The following is a 14,166-nucleotide window of genomic DNA, read 5'->3' on the forward strand; positions in this document are numbered from 1 at the left end:
AGAAGGTCTGCAGTTAAGCTACATGTACATACACAATAAATTATCAAAATGAAGGTAATTAAGCAGAATACATTCTTCTAGTAACAGTAAGCTTGACCCAGCTGGTCCTAAATGGAATCTCTGACTAGATCAGCATGTAACCTTAGAATTACACACACAATTTAACCCATTTATGCCTAGCGTCTAGAAAAAAAGGCCTTGGCAACCAATGTAGACCCAGATGAGACGCCACATAATGCGGCGTCTCATCAGGGTCTGCAATGTTTGCTTTAAGGAATCTCTTTAAGAAATAATCAAAATATAGAAATAACAAGGGCTGTTTGTAAAACATGCATGCCCCCCATATGGGCTGTCAATTGTAGTGGCAGCCATTGTGTGAATACGTTTTTTGTCACTGTGACCTTGACCTTTGACCTAGTGACCTGAAAATCAATAGGGGTCATCTGCCAGTCATGATCAATGTACCTATGAAGTTTCATGATCCTAGGCCTAATTATTCTTGAGTTATCATCAGGAAACCATTTTACTGTTTCGAGTCACTGTGACCTTGACCTTTGACCTAGTGAACTGAAAATCAATAGGGGTCATCTGCCAGTCATGATCAATGTTCCTATGAAGTTTCATGATCCTAGGCGTAAGCATTCTCGAGTTATCATCCGGAAACCATTTTACTGTTTCGAGTCACTGTGACCTTACCTTTGACCTAGTGACCTGAAAATCAATAGGGGTCATCTGCCAGTCATGATCAATGTACCTATGAAGTTTCATGATTTTAGGCGTAAGCATTCTTGAGTTATCATCCGGAAACCATTTTACTGTTTCGAGTCACTGTGACCTTGACCTTTGACCTAGTGACCTGAAAATCAATAGGGGTCATCTGCCAGTCATGATCAATGTACCTATGAAGTTTCATGATCCTAGGCCAAAGCATTCTTGAGTTACCATCCGGAAACCATTTTACTGTTTCGAGTCACTGTGACCTTGACCTTTGACCTAGTGACCTGAAAATCAATATGGGTCATCTGCCAGTCATGATCAATGTACCTATGAAGTTTCATGATCCTAGGCCTAAGCGTTCTTGAGTTATCATACGGAAACCATCCGGTGGACGGACCTACAGACATATGCAAAACAATATACCCCCTCTTCTTCGAAGGGGGGCATAAATATACCAGACATCCCTAATTTAGAAATGAATTGATCCAATTTAGAAGAATGGGAGAGTCCACTAGGCATTTATAGGTTAAGCCCCTATATCTCCATCCTAACTGACGTTGTTGAGCACAATCTATTTTGACATATGTCAAGAATATCAATAGAGCAAATGAAACATCGAAGATGGCTTTCAAATATATTCCTTATCCACATGAGCAATCAAATATCAACTGCCACAATAAATAATAATTTGTTTAAATGAACTTTTGAATTTGGCTTAGTTTCACTAAAGTAGTGTATTTGGAAACAAAATAGTATCATTTAAATAGTATATGCGTAAATTAACTAGCCAATCCATAAAATATTGTTTTAAGTAAAACAACATTAATTGGACATTCATTAGTTTGTGTACTCTCAAAAATATGGAAACTGTCTAAGTATGCATGAGCTTTGAGACAATTGTACCACCTCTTTTGAGAAGAACACTGAACATGTACACAAGGAAATACTGCCAAGTTTTTTTTTAACACACAAATAATATCTCTATTGCAAGCTACATGCAAAGTTGTATGGCAATTTCAACACCAAACACCACTCTAGGAGCATGTATCTATTCCCCACTGTTTCTCATGCAACACGCACATAACCCCGCCTATTTAGCATGACATGACCACCAACTGCAGGCCAGTGTTGCAGAAATCAATGCTGAGATGGCAATTGAGCTGTGACTCATGCACAAACAGGAGTAAACTTGGTTCCTGCCTGCATCTTTCCAAAAGCAACAGTATCCTCCAAAGACCGAACAGTCATCGGAAATTCAAAACAGATGCGCATTGGGGTCAATAAATATTAGAAATCATGATGTTGGGGAATGCACATTCTAAGTCTGAATCATTCACTAATTTGGGTCAATTTAGAACATAGTATAAGGAATGAACCTTGCATAAAAGGGGAAAGTCATCCCTTAACCATTTCCTAATTGGAAACAAAGTGAAAATAGCTATGTGCAAACAGCATGAAACCAGAACAGCCTCCGAGTAACTCACAGTCTGTTCAGATTTTATGCTATTTGCTGCTCATCAATATCTAAGGTTTTGCATGAGATGAAGCCCTACAAATTTGAATCTAGTAAGAAAGGTCTTAAATTAATATAACTTTTGAATGGACAACAAATGTGTGAACATAAGAATCTAAGTGGTAAAGGGTTAATTGATATAAACGGGAAGTTTAATAGCTAGTCATAATCAAATTGCTCCTGTGAAGCAACTTTTTTACATCTTATAAGTATACCAAGAGCTGCGTACCAAGTACAGAACAATAAATTTTCATTTAGGAGAAAAAAATCAATTAAAGCGGAAGGTGTCATCATTAATTAACCTGTGCAGACTGCACAGGCTAATCTGGAACAATACTTTATACAAGTGCCTTAAGCCACGTTTTCACAGAGCATGGCTTATCATATATAAATGACTAACAAATGATCGAGAGTCTGACTGATGGTAACATTGCACTATATAGTGTAATGTGTATGCATTATCTTGAATAATACTCCTCATTCTTTCAGTCAACATGAGTGTACATTATATAGGTTAACATGAATTCATTTAACATTTAATTTGAATTGGAAATGAATTACCCAATTTATTAGTTAATGGCATGATGATGGCATATTTGATACCGGTATTTAAACAAGAGATGTGTTTGTGAAACACAATGCTCCCAACTGCGTCTCTTTGAAGCCATATATTTGACCTTTGACCTTGAAGGATGACCTTTCACCACTCAAAATGTGCAGCTCCATGAGATACACATGCATGCCAAATATCAAGTTGCTATCTTCAATAGTGCAAAAGTTATGACCAAGGTTAAAGTTTTGGGACCCATATATTTGACCTTTGACCTTGAAGGATAATCTTGACCTTTCACCACTCAAAATGTGCAGCTCCATGAGATACACATGCATGCCAAATATCAAGTTGCTATCTTCAATATAGCAAAAGTTATTGCAAAAGTTTAACAAAGGTTAAAGTTTTGGGACAGACACACACAATGACCGACAGGCCAAAAAAACAATATACCCCCGATCAATTAATCCCAGGGCATAAAAATCCCCATTATAAGTCTTAATTAAATGTATAAGATTTTAAATTAGTACATGATTAAAACTATGTAAATTTTGTAAACATTAAACACCATCATTCAGTTCATCCATCAATAATGACTACAATATCCTGTTTAAATTAACATTAATTCATAAATGTCATTGTTAGATATAACTGTACTTAAAGAATTACAGAAATGAATTGACAATTAAGCAAATCAAGATATGTTTAATTAGACAAATTATCATCTTAATGAAGTTATAATGATGCTTAACATCATTTATAATATATAGGATAACAACTCTTTAATTGCAAAGTAATCGTTTAGTAACAAAAACAAGATTATTAAAAGCCCCTTAACACTCAAAATCATTTTGTACAATATTTCGAAAAAAAAGTTGACAGAGAAAAATTCAATGTTCTGTAGTCAAAATTTCAATTTTAGATGTCGTCTGGTAAAATAGATTTGATGCGATACAAAATGCTTGTTTCTATTTTTATTGAGTCACAAAATATTCCATGTGAATTTCTGGCTGCGATTTTCCAAAACTAATGAGCAAACGTGAGACTGACTTCGGGCAGCCTCAGAAGCACTACATAGTTCTCATGAATACATCGTTTTTTCCGACACTGCTCGAAGCCAGTCTCGCTTTCGCTCATAAATGTTCGGATATCGTGGCGGGAAATGAACATTGAATATATTGTCCCACAAAAACAAGCATTTTGTTTTTCATTAAATCTTTGTTACCATATACCACATCTTGTGGTGAAAATTTGACTATAGCTATTTATAATATACACTGATTTTTTATAGGTCAAGTTTATTTTACAAAATATTTTGCGAAATATTCCATGATTTATAAGTTTAAATGCTACTTTAATTTCTCAACCCATCAACTGGTAACTTGTGTCTCAAAAGTTTTATAGTATCTCGATTATAAATCAAATAATTTACACTATGAGCATTTGAATTAATTACAATAGACGCAGAAACTGGAGGTGAAAAGCTTGCAATAAATGCTGTGTTGACAAATGTAATGACAAGAGGTTATATAACAAATGTGCACATTGGGATTTTTTGTGAGCAAAAATGCTGCCAAATTGGCAGATTACCGAACACAGATAAGTTTGACCCCTGATCATCCTAAGGCAGTTTTTAAAGATAGGTTCAGTTGGATTCTAACTTGAACATAGATGGGCTAATACAGTGAAACAAATTCTTCCAGAAGCTAGTTGCCTCTCGAGGCAATAATTGATCTTAATGCAGTTATATATAGTGTTTGAATACCATGGGATATTAACTGGCAATGTTACCTGCTGTTTGTACTGAAATTGATTCAATTGGCGAATCATTTATTCTCCTCAATATTAAGAGCTATCCCAAGGCAGCTAACTCTATTATTTTTGCCCTTGGGTAGTATAATGTACTTTTCCCATTATTCTCAAAATAAAATGATCAAAAGACGTATTTGAAGATACATACTTCTAATAGTTAAATAGTATAAGTAAACTGAAATATTAACAATTATAAAATGTTAAGAAATGTGGCCAGGCCATGACACAAGATTTTTTAAACAAATTAATTTGGATAATTTTATTAAATTTTTAAGAAGGTCTGCAGTTAAGCTACATGTACATACACAATAAATTATCAAAATGAAGGTAATTAAGCAGAATACATTCTTCTAGTAACAGTAAGCTTGACCCAGCTGGTCCTAAATGGAATCTCTGACTAGATCAGCATGTAACCTTAGAATTACACACACAATTTAACCCATTTATGCCTAGCGTCTAGAAAAAAAGGCCTTGGCAACCAATGTAGACCCAGATGAGACGCCACATAATGCGGCGTCTCATCAGGATCTGCAATGTTTGCTTTAAGGAATCTCTTTAAGAAATAATCAAAATATAGAAATAACAAGGGCTGTTTGTAAAACATGCATGCCCCCCATATGGGCTGTCAATTGTAGTGGCAGCCATTGTGTGAATACGTTTTTTGTCACTGTGACCTTGACCTTTGACCTAGTGACCTGAAAATCAATAGGGGTCATCTGCCAGTCATGATCAATGTACCTATGAAGTTTCATGATCCTAGGCCTAATTATTCTTGAGTTATCATCAGGAAACCATTTTACTGTTTCGAGTCACTGTGACCTTGACCTTTGACCTAGTGAACTGAAAATCAATAGGGGTCATCTGCCAGTCATGATCAATGTTCCTATGAAGTTTCATGATCCTAGGCGTAAGCATTCTCGAGTTATCATCCGGAAACCATTTTACTGTTTCGAGTCACTGTGACCTTACCTTTGACCTAGTGACCTGAAAATCAATAGGGGTCATCTGCCAGTCATGATCAATGTACCTATTTAGTTTCATGATTTTAGGCGTAAGCATTCTCGAGTTATCATCCGGAAACCATTTTACTGTTTCGAGTCACTGTGACCTTGACCTTTGACCTAGTGACCTGAAAATCAATAGGGGTCATCTGCCAGTCATGATCAATGTACCTATGAAGTTTCATGATCCTAGGCCAAAGCATTCTTGAGTTACCATCCGGAAACCATTTTACTGTTTCGAGTCACTGTGACCTTGACCTTTGACCTAGTGACCTGAAAATCAATATGGGTCATCTGCCAGTCATGATCAATGTACCTATGAAGTTTCATGATCCTAGGCCTAAGCGTTCTTGAGTTATCATCCGGAAACCATCCGGTGGACGGACCGACAGACATATGCAAAACAATATACCCCCTCTTCTTCGAAGGGGGGCATAAATATACCAGACATCCCTAATTTAGAAATGAATTGATCCAATTTAGAAGAATGGGAGAGTCCACTAGGCATTTATAGGTTAAGCCCCTATATCTCCATCCTAACTGACGTTGTTGAGCACAATCTATTTTTTAAGTAACAATAAATTTGACCAAATGGCCTGAAATGAAACCAAAGAGTTTTGTCTCGCAGTAGAAAAAGCACAATAAGGGAAATCATTCAGCTAACTTGCAGGTCAGAGTTAAGGGCCTTGGTAAGTGACCACTCATGATGATCCCAAAGACATGTGTAAAATTTCAATTGAAAACCTTAAAAAAAACAGTGAATCAAACATATGGGAGAGTTGCATTTTTACCTTTACCAGAGCAATATGCAGACACCAACATTTGGGGGAGTATAATAGCTCTAACTACTCTGTGAATAGTCTAAATACGTAGACTGAATACAAACTACTTCATTTAATATTTTTGGAGACCAGAATGACATAAGGTTTTGAATGTCTTTAACTGATCACTTTATTATTGAACTCATAATTTGAAAATTGAAGAGGTTATTTATTCAAAGATAAGCTAATAAATAACATGACTTGAAAATCATTCTAGCAAATGTAACATAACTTTCACAATAACAAACAAGGGCTGTTTGTAAAACATGCATGCCCCCCATATGGGCTCTTCGTTGTAGTGACAGCCATTGTGTGAATATGTTTTTTGTCACTGTGACCTTGACCTTTGACCTAGTGACCTGAAAATCAATAGGGGTCATCTGCCAGTCATGATCAATGTACCTATGAAGTTTCATGATTCTAGCCATAAGCTTTCTTGAGTTATCATCCGGAAACCATTTTACTATTTCGGGTCACCGTGACATTGACCTTTGACCTAGTGACCTGAAAATCAATAGGGGTCATCTGCAAGTCATGATCAATCTACCTATCAAGTTTCATGATCCTAGGAATAAGCGTTCTTCAGTTATCATCCGGAAACCATTTTACTATTTCGGGTCATCGTGAACTTGACCTTTGACCTAGTGATCTCAAAATCGATAGGGGTCATCTGAGAGTCATGATCAATGTACCTATGAAGTTTCATGATCCTAGGCATAAGCGTTCTTGAGTTATAATCCGGAAACCATTTTACTATTTCGGGTCACCATGACCTTGACCTTTGACCTAGTGACCTCAAAATCAATAGGGGTCATCTGCAAGTCATGATCAATGTACCTATGAAGTTTCATGATTGTAGCCATTAGCGTTCTTGAGTTATCATCCGGAAACCATTTTACTATTTCGGGTCACCGTGACCTTGACTTTTGATACAGTGACCTGAAAATCAATAGGGGTCAACTGCGAGTCATGATCAATCTACCTATCAAGTTTCATGATCCTAGGCATAAGCGTTCTTGAGTTATCATCTGGAAACCATTTTACTATTTCAAGTCACCGTGACCTTGACCTTTGACCTAGTGACCTGAAAATCAATAGGGGTCATCTGCGAGTCATAATCAATGTACCTATGAAGTTTCATGATCCTAGGCATAAGCGTTCTTGAGTTATCATCCGGAAACCATTTTACTATTTCGGGTCACCTTGAACTTGACCTTTGACCTAGTGACCTGAAAATCAATAGGGGTCATCTGCCAGCCATTATTAATCTACCTACGAAGTTTCATGATCCTAGGCATAAGCGTTCTTGAGTTATCATCCGAAACCATTTTACTATTTCGGGTCACTGTGACCTTGACCTTTGACCTAGTGACCTGAAAATCAATAGGGGTCATCTGCAAGTCATGATCAATCTACCTATCAAGTTTCATGATCCTAGGCCTAAGCATTCTTGAGTTATCATCCGGAAACCATTTTACTATTTCCGGTCACTGTGACCTTGACCTTTGACCTAGTGACCTCGAAATCAATAGGGGTCATCTGCGAGTCATGCTCAATGTACCTATGAAGTTTCATGATTCTAGGCCCAAGCGTTCTTGAGTTATCATCCGGAAACCACCTGGTGGACGGACGGACCGACAGACCGACCGACCGACATGTGCAAAGCAATATACCCCCTCTCTTCGAAGGGGGGCATAATAAAGCACAAATATTATAACTGGTGCATCACTTTGTATGAACCAGCAGTCCTGAACAAAAATATTAAGAAGCTGTGATATGAAATCTGAGAATCCTTACAATAGACATCTAATCATCTTGCAGATTTGCATAAGAATTGACCGAGAATAACATAAGTAACATAAACACAAGAACAACAGTAATGCCATAAAACCAGGTTTTCTAAGTTTTATTTATTTATTTATTAAATCATTTTACTACCTTACAAGTTAGGTCTGCATGGAAGAATCCTACACCCATAACAGATTTTTGATTCAAAGCCCCCATGACCTTGATCCAACTCGTCCCAAATAAAAGCCTAAGCTATGTTACCACGTTAGCTACCAAAAATTTATAACATAATACCCTTATAAAAACTCAAGCAATAGTTTTCTATTTTTTAAACAGTGACCTTGATAATGATGCAACTGGTCCCAGTTTGAATCCCAAGCTAAGTATAAATGTAAGCAAGCAACAATTTCAGCAATATATTCATCAAAACTAAAGTTATTAAACAGAAACCTTTTTATTTCATTTTCGTAGCAAAGACCCTAACGTTCACTCAACTGGCCCCAAAGAACTCCTGAGCAACATACACATGTCAGTAAAATACCTTGAACCAAACTCAAGTCATTAATTGGGAAGTTTTACTTAATTATCAGTGACAAAGACCTTGACTTTGATCCATCATGCCCTAAATACATTCCCAGGCCTTAAAGGCAAATAGTGTTATCTACCTACACACAATTTCAGTCCTTTACCTCCAACAAAACAAACGTTGAATGTATGCCATTTTTCTATTTTCAGTAACAATGATCTTGCCCTTTAACAGAAACATTTAAAATTGAATTGACTAAAAACAATCACAAACAAAAAACTACTTTTTTGCATGTTTATAATTTTCAGTAACAGTGACCTTGACAACAAGGATATCAGTTAAACTGATGGATGCTCCCCAATGATGCTTTGTTGATATATGGTTTAAAAAATAGTATGACCTGGAGAAAATCTATTATTAGCCTCAGTGACCTGGTCCTTGACCCCAGTGACCTCAAACCTCATCAAAAAGGTAGAGGTCCATGCAAGGTACCTACACGCCAAATATATAAGAGATCAATAAAATATTAAAGGCACTATGAGAAACTGTAACCAAAGTGTAACCTTGAGACAATCTACTATTAGCCTCGGTGGCCTAGACCCCAGTGACCTAAAACCTCATCAAAAGGTAGAGGTCCATGCAAGGTACCTACATGCCATATATGTAAGAGATCGGTAAAATATGAAAGGCGCTATGAGAAACTGTAACAAAATTGTGACAGATAAAAATCTATTATTAGCCTCTGTGACCTTGACCTTGACCCCAGTGACCTCAAATCTCATCAAAAGGTAGAGGTCCATGAAAGGTACCTACATGCTAAATATGTAATAGATAAGTAAAGTATTGAAGGCGCTATGAGAACCTGTAACAAAATTGTGACCAAAAAATCTATTTTTAGCCTTGGTTACCTTGACCCCAGTGACCTCAAACCTCATCAAAAGGTAGAGGTCCATGCAAGGTACCTACATGCCAAATATGTAAGAGATCGGTAAAATATGGAAGGCGCTATGAGAAACTGTAACAAAATTATGACAGAAATAATCTATTATTAACCTCGGTGACCTTGACCTTGACCCCAGTGACCTCAAACCTTATCAAAAGGTAGAGGTCCATGAAAGGTACCTACATGCCAAATATGTCATAGATCAGTAAAGTATTGAAGGCACTGTGAGAAACTGTAACAAAATTGTGACGGAAAAATCAATTTTTATCCTCGGTGACCTTTACCCCAGTGACCTCAAACCTCATCAAAAGGAAGAGGTCCATGCAAGGTACCTACATGCCAAATATGTAAGAGATCGGTAAAATATGGAAGGCGCTATGAGAAACTGTAACAAAATTATGACAGAAATAATCTATTATTAGCCTCGGTGACCTTGACCCCAGTGACCTCAAACCTCATCAAAAGGTAGAGGTCCATGAAAGGTACCTACAAGCCATATATGTAAGAGATCGGAAAATTATGGAAGGTGGTATGAAAAAATGTAACAAAATTGTGACGGAAAAATCTATTTTTAGCCTCAGTGACCTTGACCCCAGTAACCTCAAACCTCATCAAAAGGTAGAGGTCCATGCAAGGTACCTACATGCCAAATATGTAAGAGGTTGGTAAAATATGGAAGGCGCTATGAGAAATTGTAACAAAATTGTGACAGAAATAATCTATTATTAGCCTCGGTGACCATGACCTTGACCCCAGCGACTTCAAACCTCATCAAAAGGTAGAGGTCCATGAAAGGTACCGTCATGCCAAATATGTAAGAGATTGGGAAAATATTGAAGGTGCTATGAGAAACTGTAACAAAATTATGACGAAAAAATCTATTTTTAGCCTCGGTGACCTTGATCTCAGTGACCACAAACATTAACAAAAGGTAGAGGTCCATGCAATTATCTACATGCCAAATATGTAAGAGATCGGTAAAATATTGAAGGCGCTATGAGAAACGGTAACAAAAGTGTGACTGAAGAAACCTCAAACTGGCAACTATATGCTCCCCATATATATATATATCAGGGATCATATTTTTTTCGGTTTTGTCGGTCCTAGACAGATTGGGGTCGTGAAAGACCGATTGAAAAACCTAAAAAGTCGGACCGATTCTGTCCTGACATCCGTAGAAAACGATGTTAAGTCTATAAGTTCCCAATAAAATTCGCTATTCAAGCTCTGTCTGGCTAAAACTTACCATCGCTAATCCCTTTATTGCCCCCAATTAACAACCCGCTACTCGAGTGCACCAGTGTTGTTTTTGACACCTTATCGGCGATTTATCGGCAATTATTGATTTTATCAGGCATTCACACCACAGTGTTTTTTTGATAGGGGTCTCTTATTGCTATTGAAAGATGTATCATACAGAAATAAACGCCAACTATTATCCTGTGTATTATACCACCTAAGGTTATAAAACCTGTCAAAACACCAATTTTGTACATCAAACAAAGTGGATGCTGACCAATAAGCATTTATGTTTCACATAAATTAACTTTCGTTTTCGACTGATTGGCAGAAAATAATTTGTAACATATTGCATTGCATCAATCTAAATTTAGAGATAATTGACGATTGGTTGAATAAGAAAAGTGCTCAATGCGCTCACATCGCGTCACACGATTTACATATGTTCAAGGGGATATCCCTGTGCCGATTGGATGTCAAATCGAGGCGTACTGGGAAACCCCACAATTCAGTTTATTGAGTGTGTTTACTTCCAAAGAATGGAGAAGGCTGTGTTCATGAATTTCTGAAACACATGTATCGTCAAAATTGAGCAGAAAATTAAAGTTTTTGTAAGTAATATACTGACTAAAGTAAAGGTGGAATGATTGATCGTTTTAGGTGTCCTGCTTTTTGGTCAAATTTCCTGACACTTTTTTATGGAATGTTCCGATTTGGACCTGAACAATTCCGGCATGTATGGATTTCGGATGTAATATTACGAATACTTTTTCCCCCCATTTTAAATCCAGACCGATTGATGTTGTGGGAAAATATGATCCCTGATATATATATGTGGAGCATAATAACCCAACTAGCCCCCTTAGCAATCTCAAAATAGGTCTTCATGTTACAGGTTCCTAACACAAAACCAGTGCGTTAGTTCCATCCTAACTCAAGTTATTGAGCAGTAACTGTTTTTCTATTTTTTATTTTCTATTTGTATTCAGTGTAAACTTGACTGTGATTCAACACAGCTTAATTACAACCTCCAGCTAGATCTCATATAGCTTGCTATATCCAAATATATCCTCCTGACACCATATGTCGATGCTGTTAGCCCGTCCACACATACCCTTATCTAATAACCAGGATTTTCACACTGTGCTATCTAATAACCAGGATTTGCACATACCCCTATCTTATCACCAGGATTTTCATATAGCCCTATCTAATAACCAGTATTTTCACACACTCCTATTAAATACCAGGATTTTCACATACCCCTATCTAATAACCAGGATTTTCACATACCCCTATCTTATAACCAGGATTTTCACATACCCCTATCTAATAACCATGAGTTTCACATACCCCTGTCTAATTACCATGAGTTTCACATACCCCTATCTAATAACCAGGAGTTTCACATACACCTATCTAGTAACCAGGAGTTTCACATACCTCTATTTAATAACCAGGAGTTTTACATACCCTTATCTAATAACCAGGAGTTTTACATACCCCTATCTAATAACCAGGAGTTTTGAATACCCCTATCTAATAACCAGGAATTTCACAAACCCCTATCTAATAACCAAGAGTTTCAACTAAATTGCAAACCAGGTTATAAATATGTAGTTTCAACTAGGCCTAAGCGTTCTTGCGTTATCATCTGGAAACCATTTTACTATTTCGGGTCACTGTGACCTTGACCTTTGACCTAGTGACCTGAAAATCAATAGGGGTCATCTGCCAGTCATGATCAATGTACCAATGAAGTTTCATGATCCTAGGCCTAAGCATTCTTGAGTTATCACCGGAAACCATTTTACTATTTCAGGTCACCGTGACCTTGACTTTTGACCTAGTGACCTCAACATCAATAGGGGTCATCTGCGAGTCATGATCAATGTACCTATGAAGCTTCATGATCCTAGGCCCAAGCGTTCTTGAGTTATCATCCGGAAACCACCTGGTGGACGGACCGACAGACGGACCGACCGACATGTGCAAAGCAATATACCCCCTCTTCTTCGAAGGGAGGCATAATAAAGGACAAATATATAGGAACCCAAGACTAAAACCATGTAACATTAGGTAGTAAGCATCATGAATATATACCAAATACATTACATGTATACTAATATTTCACAAATTTATTAAATAAGCATATGATAGTGCTGCTTTGAAATAACTGTGGAAGAAATAGTCAGGAGTTCGATTCATGATAAATACAGTAGAAATACATTGTAAATGATGGTTATGTGCACATTAAGTACAATGTATGTTAGTTACAAACAGGACAAAAAATCTGAACAAACTAAACAAATGAATCAAATTCATATTCATTAATCATAATAAAACACAGTAGGGGATTAATACCAATAAATGTTGGCAGATGATAAATTTTCCCTTTGAACAAAATGACTTAATAAAAAGACAAAGAAAATACTCATCCAAATTCTGCAAGTCACAAGAGTTCAGTCGTTAACAATTTACTTTCTTGCAATTCTGTTAAATAAGACCAAACTATGGCTGATTTTTAAATAATTGTCTATCACCATGTTTCATGTCTTACATACCTCTGGCTAAGATTAAAAACTCTTAAAAATTACATTATTTTTAAATGCAAATAATTGTTTTGTATGAAATGCATCAACACAATTTACAAAATGCATTCATTAACAAAACAGATCATAAAAGGATTAAATGGATTGATTTCTTTAAAATGAGTAAACTGAACTTGCTATTGATCCCTATAAACATGGATTGAAAATAATATTGCGTATCAGACAAGATTCAATATTAGTTATTAAGTTAGTAGACCATACGGCACAGGCCATTTCTGAGCCAAAACCCAACAGACAACCAATCACATGCCAATTCATGGCTCCTTAAAAACCAACAAGTACACAAATGTAACAAAATTAAGCCACATGCATACAGTTCAGTATAACAATTTGATTAAAATAATGAAGACAATACAATTTCAGTCAGAGACACCAGAACCAGTGCTAATACATGTTATTATATTAGAAGATGAGAGTTGTTGCCCTTGACAATGAATTGTCTCCCTTGGATATGCAAAAGTTACTGTTCTTGCAGCTACAATCTGTTAATGATACATGTACATGATATAAAACGGTTGCATGCTAGCATTCTAAACATTTGCCAAGAATCTGTCATCTGGCATCAAGTCCAAGGAGATCCCAATAAAGAACTAAGAACAATTATTTCAAGTGCACATTTTGTCACATGAATTAGTTAAAGGATT

General features: G+C 36.6%; 1 protein-coding gene and 1 long non-coding RNA gene across 6 annotated transcripts in view; both read right to left on the reverse strand.

Moving 5' to 3' along the window:
* The window catches only part of LOC127872888 (uncharacterized), a 106,838-nt gene that overhangs the window by 58,881 nt on the left and 33,791 nt on the right, over positions 1-14,166 (reverse strand). The window lies entirely within an intron of this gene.
* Positions 536-5,817, reverse strand: LOC127873030 (uncharacterized). The gene is made up of 3 exons (XR_008045905.1): positions 5,701-5,817; positions 5,267-5,556; positions 536-691 (listed from the first exon to the last, which is right to left on the reverse strand). It is a non-coding gene; the product is annotated as an uncharacterized LOC127873030 (long non-coding RNA).

This window comes from Dreissena polymorpha, chromosome 1, assembly GCF_020536995.1.
Source record: "Dreissena polymorpha isolate Duluth1 chromosome 1, UMN_Dpol_1.0, whole genome shotgun sequence".
NCBI classification, from domain to species: Eukaryota; Metazoa; Mollusca; class Bivalvia; order Myida; family Dreissenidae; genus Dreissena; species Dreissena polymorpha.